The sequence below is a fragment of the Anser brachyrhynchus genome (genome assembly GCF_964034855.1).
Source record: "Anser brachyrhynchus genome assembly, chromosome: 2".
Taxonomy (NCBI): Eukaryota; Metazoa; Chordata; class Aves; order Anseriformes; family Anatidae; genus Anser; species Anser brachyrhynchus.
In genome coordinates, this window is record NC_137695.1 from 156003182 (window position 1) to 156020652 (window position 17471).

Sequence of the window (17471 nt, forward strand, 5' to 3'; positions counted from 1 at the left end):
AGCCAAGGTTACACCCCTCTCCCTGCTGCAGGTCACTCCCGCCTCATTGGGTGCTACCCTGATCAGGTTGTCCCACCCTAGGACAATCTGGCTTCTGAAGTTACCCTACACAGCTTGTTTATGGCTCTGGATAATGGTTAACTTGCTGAGGATACTAATTAACTTGCTACAGCAGGCCTAGCATGCATCTGAGGTGGAGCTTGACGGTCACGCGTGTGGGTCACCATAGAGGACTGCTGATCTAGCAGCTGCCAAAAATAAAGGAAAGCCATTTCTCCCTGCTGCCAGAGCCCAATGTGTGTTCAGCATGTGCTGCTGTAGGCAAGAGTTATGCTGTTGGGTATTTTTAGTTCATCTAGCAGCAACTATTTCTGCATTCCAATTTCTGATGCCGAGTTATCCCACCTTCTGTTTCTCGATTAGGGTATTATTATTAGCTACGCAAAACTGATGAGCTTCTCGGCACGGCAAGTTTAATAAAGCATTAATGTCACCCACTACCAACGCAAGTCACCTAAAGAAAATAAGGCTTAATTTACAGTGCTACTAAAAATTAGCAGGAGTCTGCTGATCATTTCTCACTAGATTTTCTTTCTTCTTCGACGATGTTTCTTCCCTCCACAGACAAAAGATTGATGCAATCTAAAATATCCTCCCAAGGTATTCCTTCCTTTCCTACCATGAAAGATCATACCCAAGCACTTTTAACATAACATAGAATTATTATTCCTTCTCCTTTTGGTCCAATAAACAGATGTTTACTTCTTGCAAAAAAAAGAGTAGCCTTCCTGAAATGACTTCTCTCTACCTTGTCCCTCTTCTGCCTCCCAGTGGCCCTGACTTTGCTGCTCAGTTCCCCACACAAAGGTGAGGAACGTTCTGGTGGTCATGACATTGCCAGCTAAAACCGGACCATGACTTTGATCCATCCAGGACAGCCAACAAAAACCTTTCCACTGATGGGGTTCAGGCTTCCACTCCTTTCTCAAACAACAATCTCTTTACAGCCTTGTGCATTATTTTTCCTCCTGAAAAGCCTTTTGTGCATGGAGATGAATCTTGCTGTTTCTGAGGTCAGTGGCAAGCATCCTCTTGACTGCAGCAGTGAAAGGACTGGCTGTCTATAGAGCAAAGCACTCTAGAACCTAACACAATGCAACTTTATTTTTTGTAACATCTACCCTGGCCAACTGTACCCTCACACAGCTCAGCTTAAACACAGCTGCAAAGGGAGAGGGAAACAGAGAAAATGAAGAGACATGGACAGAAAAGAGATGTCTTCAGCTGAGATTTTAAACCAAGACAGGCAGGCAAAGAAAATAAATAGGACTGCACTGCTGCATGGCACAGAATAGATTTAAGCAATGTGGTATAGTCTATAAACACCTGTAAGAAGTCCCTTGCAGCAGCAGACACTGCTTTGCTTTAATGAAATCCATCTGCCTTGTCTCACAGAGATCCTCATGCTTTAAGGTGTGGGATAGTCAGAGTCCTAGTAGCACGTAGAAGCTGTGCAGATGTAAGCCGGTGCCTGCTGAACTCCGGTACTCAATCACACAGAGGGTGGGCAGCTGCCACAGTTAACAGCAGCTAGCAAGCCTGTGTCTTGGGCTCAGAACCTGTAGCTCAGAGGGTTAAGTCTCTGCAGAAACAAAATTATCAGCCAGAACACAAATTTTCTTAGATCACACAAATCCAGAATAGGGTTAGTCAAAGGAACATGATTTTCCAAATTGTTGTGTTGACCCACGCTTCCCCATCTAGAGCAAAAGGGAAGTTTCCATATGCAGACGAAATCATTTCACCATGATTTCTTGCAGACACCCTCAAAGCTGATTCTCACAAGTCAAGTGCATTTTTAGTTAGATCAGGAGGTTACACCATCCACATGCATCTTCTGCCCTCAATAAAGTCAAATCACAGCCACTGAGAAGCAACACAGGATAGGAGTGAGAAGGAGAGGGAGAAAATATAATAGGAATGGAGATTTTCATATTGAAACACCCCACTTGTAGAAGACTCAGTGAGGAAAATACTGGTCCTTTCACTCTCTTTTTGAAATCGTTTTCAGAAAAGAGGCTTCCTTTTCCTACTGTTCAATCTTCGAAACACAGTGTTTTTGGCAGTAGGGGCTGATAAATTAACACAGACGCAAACAATGTTTCACTCAAGGTATATCCTCCAAGTAATACTCATGTTCTTTTATGCCATAAGAAACTAATGGTACACTACTTTCTAGCCTCGGAAATAAATTCAATGTTAGTGACATGTTAGAAGCTAAAATTACACGTTAAAAGATTCTGGCAGGGCCAGATTCTTTCCCAATCACACAGATCTAGATAGAAATAAAACAGGAGAGATTTGTTTGCCCAACTAACTGGACAAAGAAAGAGCCTGCTGCTCCCCATGCTGCTAAGTGATGGCAGCAGATGAGTGGTCCCTCCCAAGCCAAGTTACATTAAGAAAGCCCCACTTGTCATTGTGCTGCATGCTGTGAATCCTTAAAAGCCACGCTGTTACCAGGAAGACAGAATTTGAAATTTCCATGCAAAAGAGACAGACACCGACTTCTTGAAGCACCACTGCTATGCATTAGCAATACAGGTCTGTAGTATAAAGACTATCATCTGCAATTCGTGCTTTGAAGTCCCATACGATGTGTAAAGCCTAGCTTATCCATGACAACACCACATAGCTAAGAAAAAGTTAGAACAAATTAAAAATAAGATAAATATATCTACTGGACAGTGATCAGAAAGTACAAAAGCAAAGATTTTGTAAATACATATACCAGTAGAAGGTCAAAATAGTGCTTAGACAGTCTTACATGTATGATCCTAAAAATGAGAAAACAGACATCACATCAAGGACACATCAGAAATGTGCATCTACCTATAGTGCCTCAACTGCAGTAAGACAAGTAAATGGTGAGGCTCCCTCTGTGTCCATGGAAGACGAGCTTTGTTTTTTCTGTGGAATCAGCAGAACCAGAATCATTCTTTATGTGATGCAGCCACACAAATGGCTTGTTTCAGTACTGAAACAGCCACATCTGAGGTATGGGTGCTCCAGTCACAAAGAAACCACACCAAGGCACATCTAATCTGGGGAGAGAAGTGGAAGTGCCATCAGATTTCTGGGAGGTCTGTGGGAGGACTGGAGAGAGCATCCCCCTCTGCAAGGGATTCTCTGCTGATTCGCATCAACACACGAATGTCAGCAGCATCTTAGCACAGAAAAGGAATTCTCCCTTTTTACACTTTGTTGGGATGCTCCATCTGCTGCAGTCAGACAGGGGAAAAGTAAAACTGCTGAATAACAGCGTCCTTAACATTGCAGGCACTAATAATAGGATTAGAGAGAGAATAAAATTATATCTTTTTGGATTTAGATTTGGAAGAAGCCAACTTATGACTCACTCGCCTGACAAGTTGAGATCAGGCGTGCCGTGGTGTTGACCTTCTGAAACAGGACTCCGATCAGCCCAGCAGTCACAACCGCTGCGGGTTGTTTCAGCCCATTACCTCCCGGAGCAGTGTTAGCAAAGGTCATGCTGCACCGTAGGCCCTGCTTCCCTTGCAGCATGTCAGAAACTGCCAGTGTGCAAGGATGGGAACTGGATACAGGGAAGATTTCAGAAGAAATGCAGTGAGACACTTGTGCTATTCATGCTTTTAGACACACTTTTCTCAGTTCCTTCTAGCTGTGCTGCTGGGAAGCATGGGCCCACAGATCATCTCACCAAGCCGGGGGGAAGGTCTTAACCCATCTTCAAGGAAGCTGGTGGACCCCAGGAGATGCTGAGCAGAGGCTAAGAGCGTACCCTACCTGAGCCAATAAATGAGAAAGGAGTTACAACCTTTTCAAGTGAAGTTATGGAATATAACAGGACATAATAGAACAGAATAACATAGTTCAGTTGGAAGGGACCTGCAAAGATCATCAACTCCAACTGCATGACCACTTCAAGGCTAACCAAAAGTTTGGTGTCTGCTAGGTGGACAATAAGGTCCAGGTACAATTTGAACTTAAGAACCTGCCAATACAAAATGATCACCCAAAAAGGATGTGTGGTGGCAAAAAAAGAAAAAAAGAAAAAAAAAAGAAAAAAAAAAAAAGGTCATTTCCTTATCAAGACCACAGCTCCAGCTAATTTCAAGGTATGGAGTGTCCAATCTTTGATGAAAAGATCTCATCCTCCCCTCACTCACTGGGAAAACTTTTATTTTCCATGGTTACATGTCTGCCTCATTAAGCAGCAGATCTAGCCAATCACCATATAGTGTAAAGGCAGAGAATTACAATATTGCAACAAGGAGAATCACAAAGTATGATTACTGAGTGGAGTAATAAAAGGCAGTTTACGCGCAGCCTCAAAATACAATGAATAGCATTGTCAAACTAAATGCAAGGTACAACATTGATCATCAAATCTTCTCTTGCCTCGGGTTACTACATGGTAGGATCTGGAAAACGGCAGCTTCCTTATTTAAAAAAAAAAAAAAAAAAAAAAAAAGCCCTGGCTGCAGCATTTCAGAAATGCCTGTTTCAACCTGTTGGCAAATGCTGACTTCTGAACAGCAACTATTGTACAAGTCTTCTTTTGTTCTGAGCTCCGAGAGACACAGCGGGTGACTAATGCAAATAAGGATCTGGATTTTAAAAGATGCTTAATAATATCATTGGATGCAAAAATTGGTTTTGTTTTTTTTTTCCTTAGAAATGCGCTAGTGAACAACACTAAGTGGGCATCAAGAGACCAGCTGTTAACAGCTGTGCACAAATCAATAGAAAAACTGTTCTCTTCCTTTGCTATATAAATAAAATATAATAGAACAAGCCGTAAGGTAAAATGAAATCAAAATTAAAATAATCCCTCCTAAGCTTTCCAGTTTAAACAAGGGAAAGAGGTGTAGAGGTGAGGGACACTAATCATTAAAAATTGGTTATTTGAGGTGGGAAAAATCTTTGATGTTTACGGTGATATCAGATACAGTGCTCTGACTTTCCAAAAACACACAGCATTTCACAGTGCTTTTTCTACAGAGGAGTTTTATAACAAAGCAGTGTTTATGAAAAAATGCACATCTCCTGCCTTTCCCAGAGCCATTTCCAGGAGAAGTTTTGCAGCCCCACAGCAATCAAAAGTCTGTGCTTGAGTTCTCCCTTTCTCATACTCATCTACCCACAGCTAGCAGCAAGTTAAGACCACAGAAGAATATTTTCAGGGTGTTAATGTGTAACACTACAAAAGCCCTTTGACCTTCAGTCATTTGCTTGTGCTGGTGAGAGATGATCACGGCTCCATGCCATACTGAGGTGCACTTTAGATCTCCGCAACACGTATAAACAGCATTTTAATCCTGTCTCTGATGTCTTCGTGACCAAAACATGATGAGGTTTGTGCTCTTTTTAGAGGCAATTTCATAGGTATTTTTATTCCCTGTTATTACCCAGAAGAAGTTTCAAAATTGAAACATTCTCTGATTTGAAGCAGACACCAAATCTCATGCAGAAATACCCTGTAACGTGACTAGGTTAGTCCAATGTCCTGATGACTGTAGTCTTACAGTGCCTCTGTTTAAATAGCACAAGGATCCAAAATCATCCCCTTCAGTTAAACTTGATGTCCGTGAGCACTGTTGTTAACATGGGTCAAATGGCCCTTTGCAGACCCGTAGTGACGATAAGGTCAGGTTCTTAAGGAAATTATTTTGCAAATCAAAGCACTGATTCCAAATACTTGTCTCTGTTTTCTTTTTCTGTCCCTCATCCCATCGAGTTCACTTGCAATGGGACATAGGTCCCAGGTGATTTTTACAACATTTCTGCATAAGAACCAGGCATAAGGTCCTGCCTACCCAAATTCCTTGCTTTCCTGTAGCTTGCAGGAGGAAGGTGTTTATGATCAGATAACAAAGGTGGGCCCAATTCTGTGTTCTGTTCTATACCTCTTTGGGAAATCACAGGTTATCTCCCAGCTCCAGCTGATTTTAGGGGGATCTGCAAGCAAGTAGCAAAACACGGGACTGGGACAAAAAAAAAGCCCTGTGATTTTCAAATCAGGTTTCACGTGAAAGACAGATGCCCCTTGACTGTGTTGGTTGGCATTGGGTCATATCCAGACTGTCCCTACAGTATAAATAAGAAGTAGAGTTATGACTGTATCGTATTCTGGGACAAACTCAAAAGCCTTCTATTAAAATGCTTATCATTATTAAAGCTAGGGGCATTTCCAGCTATGCAGACAAGGATGATTTGGGGAGGACAGGGGAAGATAAGGACACCAGACAGGGAGAGCAGGGGGTTATAGAAGGAGACAGAGACAGCAGCAGCAGCTCTCATTCTCCTCAAAGCTGACCAAAAAAATAATAATAGTAATAATAACAAATATATACATATAATACTAGTTACACGGAATTGAAAAGAGCTCTCTGCAGTCATTACATAGCAAACACTTACGGCTTGGCTTAAACTTGCTTCTTATTCTCTCCCCCTCACGCTCCCCAGACATGTACACACTCATCCACAGATATTTGCCTGCACAAGGACACTCCACAGCTTTGGATCCCTTCTGTATTTAAAATGAAAAGGACTGTCCCCGTATGCCTTTGGATTAGAGCTATTATTCCTACCTTTTAAAATGCATTCAATACGTGCTTTCTCATACATAGATGAAGTGAGCATCACTTACTGCTTGGCCATCACACCCACATCTTTAAGAAGATACATTTTTGATTCTGCTTAGAAGGTGTAAAGGTTTAAGAGATGTTTCTGCAAATATATATGTGTGTATATATATACATTTACAGATATGATTGCCTTGCTATTGCAATGACTTAGCCTGGCTTTGAAGCACTTGAGGTAAACGTGCCAGTTCTGGACTACGGTGAGGTTGCTAGTCTTGGCTATTCATACACCTCTCTGGTTTACAGCTCTCTGCTGGATATGATGAGAGAGATTTATTTGTGGAGTGGGCAGAGACAGAAGTGCGTTGTCGCATGAAATTTTTTTTAAAGGGTTATTAATTACCATGTCAACCTTTGCTGTGCTGCTGCTGCCCACTTTTATTTCGGAAGCACAGCCGTTCGGCGCTCTTACCACATTGGGTTCCCCAATCACCCCGTTTTCAAACAACCTCTTAAAATTTTATTTATTATTCCTTATACATCAGGATGGAGGAGACGGAGAGGGGCAGCATGGCAGAGACGGGAAACACGATCCAGAAAACATGCTTGCCTTGAATTGTCATCACCCTGCCGTTGGAAGGGGAGAGCCGGAAAAACTAGCAACAAACACTCGCACGCAAACACACGCCAGGCACACACCACATCGATCACGGGGAGTTTGCGAGCAGCCCCGTGGCTCTTACCTGGGTTGTCTGGGATCCCTCTGCAGTGCACCTCCCTCAGCTCCCTCTCCCCCTATTCCTGCCCCCGGTGGGGAGCAGCGGGGCCGGTGCCGGTGCTGTGGCGGGGTGACGGTGCAGGTAGGGGACGGCAGGCGGCTGGCTGCAGCCTCGGCTGCCGGGCTCTGGCTCCTGCCAGGGCTGCTGCTGCTGCTGCTGCTGCTGCTCCTGATGATGCTGAGGAGGAGGAGAGCGAGTGAGGAGGAGGAGGAGGATGCTGGCGGTGATGCTGTTGCTATGGTTACCCAACTCGGCGGCGCGGAGCTGCTGGGCGCAACAGCTGCCCCAGCACCCAGATCTCCTCCTCGGCACCCACCGAAGGGCCCTGGGTTAGACGGGCACGGAGGGGGTCACCCCAAAGCCCTTCCAGAGGGAGGATGGAGGTCGCTCGCTCTTCGGAGCTCGGAGAAAACAGGCAGCAATGTGCCTAAAATGTTTGCACGGAAATAAAGTCCCTGCACGCTCCTGGGCGAAAAGCTTGCTGCCCTGTGAAGGTCGAATACCAGCTTCTGCGAGGCCAGGGTTTTATTTTCGGGGCTGCTCTGCATTTCTGTTACGAAGGGAACAAAACAGCAAAGCAGAGGAGGGGAGTAATTTTCAAAGTTCCTGTTCTGATGTAAGTTTGGACTTTTTTCTTTTAAAAGGAAGGTCAGTCCTCTTTCTTTAAGACAGGGCTTAAAAGAAGGATTTTATTACCATCTTTTGTAAAGGTGGGTGTGTTTGTTTGTTTGTTTGTTTTTTGTATAGAGAAACCCCCTTACAAGCCAATTCCTTGTGAGAGGGATAGAGCTGCATCCTAACAGAAAACACTGAGAAAAAAAATCTCTCTGAAAGGAGCCTTCTTACACAGCCCAGGACACTAATAATTCATGCCTAATTACATGAAGCAAACAAGCTGAACTTTGCCTTTCTCTAGGGACCTGAAAATAAGAAAGGAAAGAATCCAAGGTGGATTGGCTGCCACATGATCGAAACGTGGAGTCCTAACTGAGAGAGACATGTGAAATCAAGGCGTTCAGTTGCCATTTATCTATCAAATACGCATGTCACGAGGCTCTGATTCTGCACTGGAACATCACAAGATGCAGCAAGGTCACAACAATCAAATGTCACTTCCATCCAAAAATGTCAGTGCAAAGCCGCGTAACATTCATATGCCATGACAGTTCTTTCCAGAGCTGGTACTGTTTGCAGGACGTTGTGATGCCCTGTCTAAAACCTACCGAAAAAGAAAAATCACTGGTGGAAACTTTCTAAAGGGATTTGTTTCCTACTGCCAGAGCTCTGCTCGCAGCCTAGATGCCGCAGAGGATATTAACCTTTGAGTCCAAGGCACTAAGAAGATGCACTGGATAGTATTTCCTATTAAATTATCCTGGAGAAGGAGTTCCAGGAGATGTGCTGGCAGCACCTCTCCCCAAGGTATTCTAGAAGACGGTGTCTCCAAACCATGTTCATTTGAAGATTCATAATGTGGTTCACATAAAGGCATTTTCTGTTTATCTCATTGCTATAGGAGAACCTGGAACCACCCATCTGAGGAGCAAAATGCACCAGCCAGCACTCATTAAATCAGACTTCCTTGGAATAACTTCCCATTTCCCTGTCTTTATGTATCTTATAAAATTAGTTGCTATATACATCATTGCTGCTATAGGGTTTTTAATTAATATTTTTAATATTAATTTAGGCAGCAATTCTGATCCCTGATCAGATACTATATGGAATAGTTGTCTCAGAGGGCTTTTCTACCACTCAGAAAATGAAAGAAAAAATGTTATCTGTTTTAACCTTTAAAATGGCACACATGTAAAATTATACAGTATTCTGAACCTGAAAAATAAACTGAAAAACAGTACTTGGTGTATGGCCCAGGGGCTTCTCTGCTGATTTGGGGTGCAAGGGGAGAAGATCTCATTGCATTATTGATTGCGAGCAAATCCAAATCACCCATCCCCTAAGTAACTAGCTGACAGCAAAATGTGTGGTTATTCTGAAAAGATCACTGAAACCACAGACAGATCTTATTTCTGCTAAGTCAGGGAGTGTGTTGCAAAATGTAACTGCTGAGATACACGTAATCAGCTTGAAAGCATATATTTTCCATCTCTGCTTATAAGGGCTATTTTTTGAGAGCTGCATCTCTGAGTTCAAAAATATGTATGAGAAAAGCTGTCTGGTCCCTTTGGCTTCAGGTGCTTCAGATCAGCATGGTTTTGTGACACCACTGAGGATCTGGCTGTGGCTCTGTTACACCACCTTAATTCTCTTGCTGGCACTGGCCTGCAACACAGAGGAAAAATCCACCCCACTAAAACCCACGGCTCTTTTACCTCAATGTCTGGCACCTGCAGAGTGCAGACCTTCAGCAGTACAATGTGAATGTAATTCTCTACAACCAAAAAAATAAAAATAAAAAATTTCATTTGTCCTCAGTCATGCAAGGACGTCTAGCAATGACTTGCACCAGCACACTAGGGAACTAAGTCCTGTACAATATGTAAAGTATGTTGATATCAGTAGATACAATTCTGTAAAAAGGACATCTCACAGACATGTTTGGCACATCCTAGAGGAAAGACAGCATTTTTAGTCAGAACTTTATTTTTTTTAATCTAGAGACTGTGTCATAGTTTTAAGCCAGGAATTACAGATACCTTAGATGGTATTAGACACCTGTGTTTATACATCTCAATCCTATCTCTAGCAAATTTTTCTTTAACAGTCTAAAGAGGTAAGTCATTTTAGCCTAATTCAGACTTTTAAAGCAAATCAGTTAAAGAAAAACCCTTTGACACTGCACTGGGGAAGTGTAACACGTCAACACCACAGCTAGAGAGCAGAAGGTAGGCCCAAATGCATGCTTTAGGCAAGCAGCAGGGTGTTCAACAGCTCTGTAGTTAATGCACAGAAAAAAAAAAAAGAAAAAAAAAAAAAACGGAAAAAAAAAACAAGCTGCTCATTTGATTAACTGAGAAGCTGAATTTACCTCTTGGTTGTGATGCAGAGTTTCTACGGCACTGTCTCTTTGTACTCCTCAGTTTTTATTATTTCAGAAAAAGGTATGGTCCAAGCAGAAAGTGTCTGGTCCAAGAACAGGCAGCACTTTCAAATCTTGGGGTTTTGATTTCTGCTGGATCCCTTGGACTCTCTGGGATTATTCAGAAGACCAAGATTCTTTCCGGAAGCAAAATACCATATTGCTGTAGCATTTTTGAAACACCCTCTGACATGGTAGGCAACTCAGTCTCACATAATCCAGTTTCATGCTATGCAACAAAGGAGCGTTTAAGTAAAGGGAGAAGGAGAAAAACAGGATAGGGGATCAGAGGATGCCTTTCATGCTGCTATTTGATAAAGTGTGTCCAGAATGGTTAACTAGAATGTATCTATATTTATTTTGTTGTAGATTGGGAAAGTCAGAGCTAATAAATATAACAGATTCTAAGCGAGTATCACAGTATAAATGTGTATATAAATCATACGACATTTTTACATATCATACGGAGAACTAACACTAACAACTATAGCACTAGAAAGAGAATAATCCCTTGCTCTATAAAGTATACTCCGTCATTTTACTAAGTGTATATTTTACACAAAATATGTATCATATAATATATACAAGGATCATGAAGACCTGTCTTGCTCACAATAGCTGTATCCAAGAAAATCTTCAAGGACATAAGCTTATACTTTCCCTTATAAGTCCTTTCCTTATACTAACCACATCCTAAAGACACAGAGTCCTCATTCAGCTGTTACCCATTCAATATTTTGTTTCATTCTGCCATTCAATTACAGTCCATCATCTTATTTGCTACAGCCAACCTGCCAAGTCAATAGTCTTTCTTCAAATAAGAAAAAGCTCAGAAAAAAACCTTATCCACCAGTGTTTTCCTTACCCAGAAGGCAATTGGAAAGCTTGGAATATAATAATCTCATTCACAACTCTTGAAGATTGCAAACTAGATAGAAAATCCTGAGTAAATAAACTAAGCACACTTCAAGTGCTTAAGATGACAGAAACGACTGATAGGACTTGAAGGAACTACAACAATATTAGGAACACAAAAACAAATTCTGAAGTGTCTGTGTGTCAAAGAAAAAAGTTCTGGAAAAATAACACATCTACACATAGTGAACTATAGGAAAGAGAGATAAACAAATTCTGGATACCTTTAAGGAGTGAGCGATATATCTATTTAAGCGCATCTTTTTAGAGGCCTCTGCAAAATTCAGGAGGTTAATTTGGAGATATGTTCCTCAGATCATCCATGGCTGAAGCTGCACTAATGCACCCAAATGCAGGTAAGAGCAAAAAGTGAGCCCAAGTGTGGAAGACTATCATCCTCCAGGTTCAGCTTCATGCCTGTGGGGAAGTGGGATGGAGGATTTGGGGAGTAATCTGGGCCTGAAATATCAAGCTATATACACCTTCATGAGCTGCAATAGTATCTCACAGAATCACAGTCACTATTTTTCTGAACACCCTTATGGGAAAAATGACTGTCATTACCACTTATTTTATACATGGGAAAACACAGCATGGAGTTCCTCAGAGACCCACACACTCAGCTGAGACTTTCTAAAGGTCTGTACTGAAGTCTCTAAACATTGTAACAGATCGCCTAGAGAAGTTATAGAGTCTCCATCATTGAGAATATTCAAAACTTGATTGAACAAGACTCTGAGCAACCTGCTATAGGTGTTCTCCAGAGGTACCTTCCCATATCAACTATTCTCTGAAATCATGAATGAGTCCTGTACCCTGCTGATCCCAGCAGCACTCAAGAAATGCCCAGTCTTTATCCACTTAGCTCACCCACTACCAATCTCTTCTTTAATTTTAAGCATAGACTCATTTTTTCTTCACATACACATATTGCCTCTCAGTCACACCCTACACACACCCAACCCAGTCAATCTAAAATATCCTAAAACCCAATGCACTCTGTCTCTTCCTAGGTCTCATCACCTCCTACACCAATTTTGTGCTTCAAATCACAAGGGCAACTTCCTCCCCCCATTTAGCCTCGTCAGAGTGCAGGGAGCCTTGGGTATTCCACTTGGTGTCCTACCTTGGAGTTGATCCAACCCACAGCAGCCCAGAGAAAGGAAGGCAAGTTGTAGAGAAAGTCGCCTTTGATGCAGTCTGGAAATCATCCACTGCACTTGGCATGTCAAGGGAACTTAGTTGCTTATATTTAGTTACTGCTGAACACCAGAAAACTGTATTTATTCAAACACTTAAGGGCTAGCTTAGGATGGTCAGAAGTTCAGAGTGATGGACACAAAAGAAAGAACATCTCTCCTTCTCTTTTCTCTTTGGAGTATCTGCTCCCAGGAGCACATAAGCGCAAGTATTCCAAAGAAAAGTGTATGAGCCATTTCTAATGCAGGCAAAACTGATTATTTCTCCTCGATTCATTTACAGAAGCAGCTAAACTATTTTGGCTACAGTTTTCCAAAATTAATTCAGTGCAAGGCAGATGCCCCTGCATAGAGAGTTTCAGCCCAAGCAATTAAGACACAGCAAAATTATAAGTGATAAAAGCTAGAGCATTATTATAAGAAATGCTGGACAACCTTAACAACACTCATTGGTATCACTCCCGCCTAAAACACATAGTAATTTACTAAACAGCCAGATGGACTTGTTTGTTTAAGACTCTTCCCTAGTGGTTTTCAGCTTCTTTTTTATATACGTCTTTTAAATGCAAAATACCAGTTGGCAGGCAGTACTAGTAGCACCTTGCTATCACATGGAGTTTGCATATAATGATTTAGGGGGAAAAAAAGGCAGAACTAAAAACTTGTCCAATATTAATTCAATAAGCTTCACATTGCAGCCCTCCAAGTGGAAGAGAAACACCATCCTCACTTGTCTCTAGATAAGCCACAGCATACTTGAAAGCTGAAATTGTGGTTTACGTTATGTTATATTATGTTATATTATGTTATGTGGTTTATGTTTGCCAGCTTCCAGTCAACTGGGATTCCCAAGACCATTGAACAATAATTGAGAGAGATCTTGCAATGACATCAAACATCTCTCTGAGTACCCTTGGATGAATCAAACCCTTACATGCATCCATGCAAACTCCGCACAAGTTTGGGGTTGGCTGAGAGATTATCATTCCCACAGTCATGGTCCTACAACTCAGGGCACCAGGGCATCTATCCTACCATTGGTGTTGAAGACAGAGGCAAAGAAGGCAATGAATGTCTCTGCTTTCTCTATGTCCCTCTTTGTGAGGTCACCATCCTTATCGAGTAATAGACCAATGTTTCATACAGTCCTCCTTCTGTTGTTAACATACTTTTAAAAACTCTTTTTATTGTCCCCCACATTACTGGCCAACTTCAATTCTAATTGAGCTTTTGCCGCACAAATTTTCTGCCTGCAAAGGCAAACAGCATCTCTGTAGTCCTCCCATGTCACCTGACCTCATTTCCAGCGGCCATACACTTTCTTTTTCCACCAAAGCTTTAGAGTAATATCCCTGCTCAGTCAAGCTGACATTCTGCCCCACCTGCTTGACTTCCAACATTCTGAAATTGCCTGTCCCTGCGCTCCTAGGAGGTGGTACTTAAAAACTGAACAGCACTGACAGACCCCAATGCCTTCAAAAACAGTTTCCCAGGGGAACTTAGATTTCAGGTTGCTCAGTTCCCTGAAAAGCCTGAAATCTGCTCTCCCCATATCCAAGGTTGAAGTTTTGGTGGCAGTTTTCCTCCTATCACTAAGGATTTTAAACTCAACTATTTCATGGGCACTATGTCCAAGGTGGCCACCAATCTCCTCTTCACCCATGAAACCTCTGTTCATAAGCAGTAGATTCAGAGGGCATGTTTCCTAGTCGGTTCCCTTAGTACCTGTACCAAGAAGGTACAGGTATCATCAAGGTGTTTTAGGAATCTCCTGGACATGTTTGTATCAGCTGTGTGATATTCCCAGTTAATATCTGGCAAGTTCAAGTCCCCCTTAAGGACAAAGGCAGCTGATCTAGAGGTATTTCTTAGTTCCTTAAAGAATAATTAATCGGTGTCATCATCCTGGCTGGGTGGTTTATATTAGACTCCCACAATGACATCCACTTTATTTGCTTTTATTTGCTTTCCCTGAACACTTGCCCAGAGGCTCTCAACTGTGTCATTGCCAGCTAAAAGCTCCATATGGTCCAGCCCCATTTAAACAGTAGTAATATGGAAACTGCAAGAGACATTACTGTCTTTCTTAAATCAAAGTGGAAGATCAATGTTACGAAGAAGTAAGATCAAACTATAAACAGTTCTGACAGGTCTCAGCAAAGCAACTTAGGATGTTGCTTTGGCAGATACAACATTGGTGGATAGGGGAAGAGAACTGACACCAAAATACCTGGACTTGTGCAAAGCATTTGAGATGTTCCCCCATGATATTCTTATCTCTAAATTGGCGAGACATAGATTTGACGGATGGACCACTTGGTGGGTAAGGAATTGGCTAGATAATTACATTCAAAGGGTTGTGGTCAACAACTCAATGTCCAGGTGGAGATCAGTAATGAGTGGTGTTCCTCAGGGGTCAGTACTGGGACTGACACTATTTAACATCATTGTCAGTGACATGGACAGTGAAATTGAGTGCACCCTCAGCAAGTTTGCCAATGACACCAAGCTGTGTGGTGCAGTCGATACGCTGTAGGGAAAGGATGCCATTCAGAAGGACCTTGACAGGCTCATGAGGTGGGCCTGTGCAAACCTCATGAGGTTCAACAAGGCCAAGTGCAAGGTCCTGCATCTGGGTCAGGGCAATGCCAAGCACAAACACAGGCTGGGCAGAGAATGGACTGAAAGCAGCCCTGAGGAGAAGGACCTGGGGGGTGTTGGTTGACAAGAAGCTCAACATGAGTTGGCAATGTACACTTCCAGCCCAGAAAGCTAACTGTATCCTGGGCTGCATCGAAAGAAATATGGCCAGCAGGTCAAGGGAAGGGATTGCCACACTCTGCTCTGCTCTCATGACACCCCACCTGGAGTACTGAGTTCAGCTCTGGGACCTCCAGCACAAGAAGGACATGGAAGTATTAGAATGAGTCCAGAGGAGGGCTACAAAGATGATCAGAGGCTGGACCACCTCCCCCTGTGAAGACAGGCTGAGGGAGTTGTAGATATTCAGCCTGGAGAAGAGAAGGCTCCGGGAAGGAGCCTACAGGAAAGCTGTGGATGGACTCTTTATCAGGGAATGTAGTGATCACACGGTAGAAGGAGCTCAGTGTAGCAACTTTTAAGTCACGTCTACATTGCAGATTGCTTTGGAACAACTTCCACAGGGAGTGTAAATGTAGCAGTATATTACTTAAGTGAACCTACTAATCTTTCTACAAGGAGACATAAATACATAACCAATGATTCTCTCTATCTATTTTGTGTTCATTTCTCCTTTCTTGAGTTATCAATAGGCAGGAAACCTCAGATCCTTCCCAGAAAAGCAAGTTAGCAAGTTTGTAATGGCTACAATAGGCCTATCTAGAGAGGAGCAATGAACCTGTAACCAAAAAGGCATGAAGGTGATGTATACCATAAAGCTGAGTTCCTGGGTTCTGGCAAGTCAGCAAAGCAAGCTAGAAGCAGAGATCAAACTAAACCTTTCACAAGTGTTAATGGCTGAGAGTCTTCTTTCATTGAGTAAATGACTCAAATTTCATGAGATCTTACTATTAAAAAAAAAAAAAAAGTATTTCTTGTTTTAAATTAAATTTTATTTGTGCTCTTCCTTGTTCCTGAATGAATTCAAACAAATGTCCAGCTCATGATTACACAAACCTAACTATACAACTATTGCATGATTCCTATGTATTATAGCAAGTGCACTCACCACAAAGCCTGAGGAATAATCAGATGTTGGGACAAGATTCTGGGGGCCCTCTCTGCTCATTTTGTAGATAGAACAGCCGCTGACTCATTTCAGGAGAGCTTTCCCTTTGATGCCTGCTTTCATTTTATTTATTATTTTCAGAATAAGACTTAACTGGAAAATCAAAGTAAAACCTGGGATTTTTTGGTCAGAGAGAAAAAATACTGTTCGTATAGAAAGATGGGAGTTTAGTGCAACTGGGCTTCTTGAAATGCCTTACAGTTTTTGAACTTGCCTACATAAATTGAGGACTGGAAGCAGAAAATTGCCTGCACTTCAGAGGACAGCTTCTGAGTCTCAGTCTTACATCTGAAATCCCACAGACCATGCCTATATAGTGCTAAAGGACCAATTCTCACCTGTCTCCTGGGTGGTTGGAAAAATTAAACAGCAAACAAACTAACCTGATTTATCAACCTAATGCTTAACAAAATAAAAATCCTCTCTTGCATGTGAGGCCAAACAGTGGTTATGAAAACACGTGTTTCACCTTAAGCTGAATGTTAAGGGTTTGTGTAAAAGAGGGGCTACTCAAGCTATATGAGGCTCTTTAGTCCATGGCAGTTCAAAGAAAGGTGAAAGATATCACCTTGCATAAGAAATCACAGAAGTACATCTTAATATCTGTGTATCTTAATATCTGTGTAGACATCTGCTGCTTATCTTATGTTGTGTTATTTATTGAAGAGAGAATGAGAACTAGTGTAAGTCTAAAGCATGAGGTAAAGCAGAGGTGCAGAGAGCAACTGGAGGGCTTCAGGCATTTGCTATAGCACAGAATTTATCTTGAAGTCCGTGAATACACAACACAAATACATCTCCTCCTCTTCAGTTGTCTGTATGCTTCTGATGATAACAAGAGTCAGTCGTAATACATGCCACCAGCTGGTTTACCTCAATGGCGAGGACAAAGATTGAGCAGACATGGAGATGGAGCTACTTCAGGGTGATGGCAATGTAGCACCCTCTCACTGCATGTCCCAGCCATGTAGGCCTATATTTAACACTGAGACCATACAACCTGGTTACTGACACCAGTATGTTGTTCTTATGAATAGGTGCAATACACCTTTTACAATTTGGCATGGTCAGAGTCCAGGGGTGACTGCAGAGGTTGGACAAACCTGTGACAGAAGGAAAGGCACTCTTTGTTGTTGTTGG

At 42.2% G+C, this 17471-nt stretch overlaps 1 protein-coding gene across 8 annotated transcripts in view; it reads right to left on the reverse strand.

The window, feature by feature from the left end:
* Nucleotides 1-17471, reverse strand: part of FAM135B (family with sequence similarity 135 member B) — a 262573-nt gene that overhangs the window by 197599 nt on the left and 47503 nt on the right. For 3 of the 8 annotated variants that reach the window (XR_013945897.1, XM_080578506.1, XM_080578509.1), the window contains exon 1: nt 7373-17466. The exons of 2 other annotated variants lie outside the window; for them this stretch is intronic. The gene's annotated coding sequence lies outside the window, so the exon portion shown is untranslated. Of the gene's footprint in view, nt 1-2892; nt 3105-7372; nt 17467-17471 lie in introns of those variants that run through there. 3 more of the 8 variants (XM_080578507.1, XM_080578508.1, XM_080578503.1) reach the window with 3 other exon arrangements.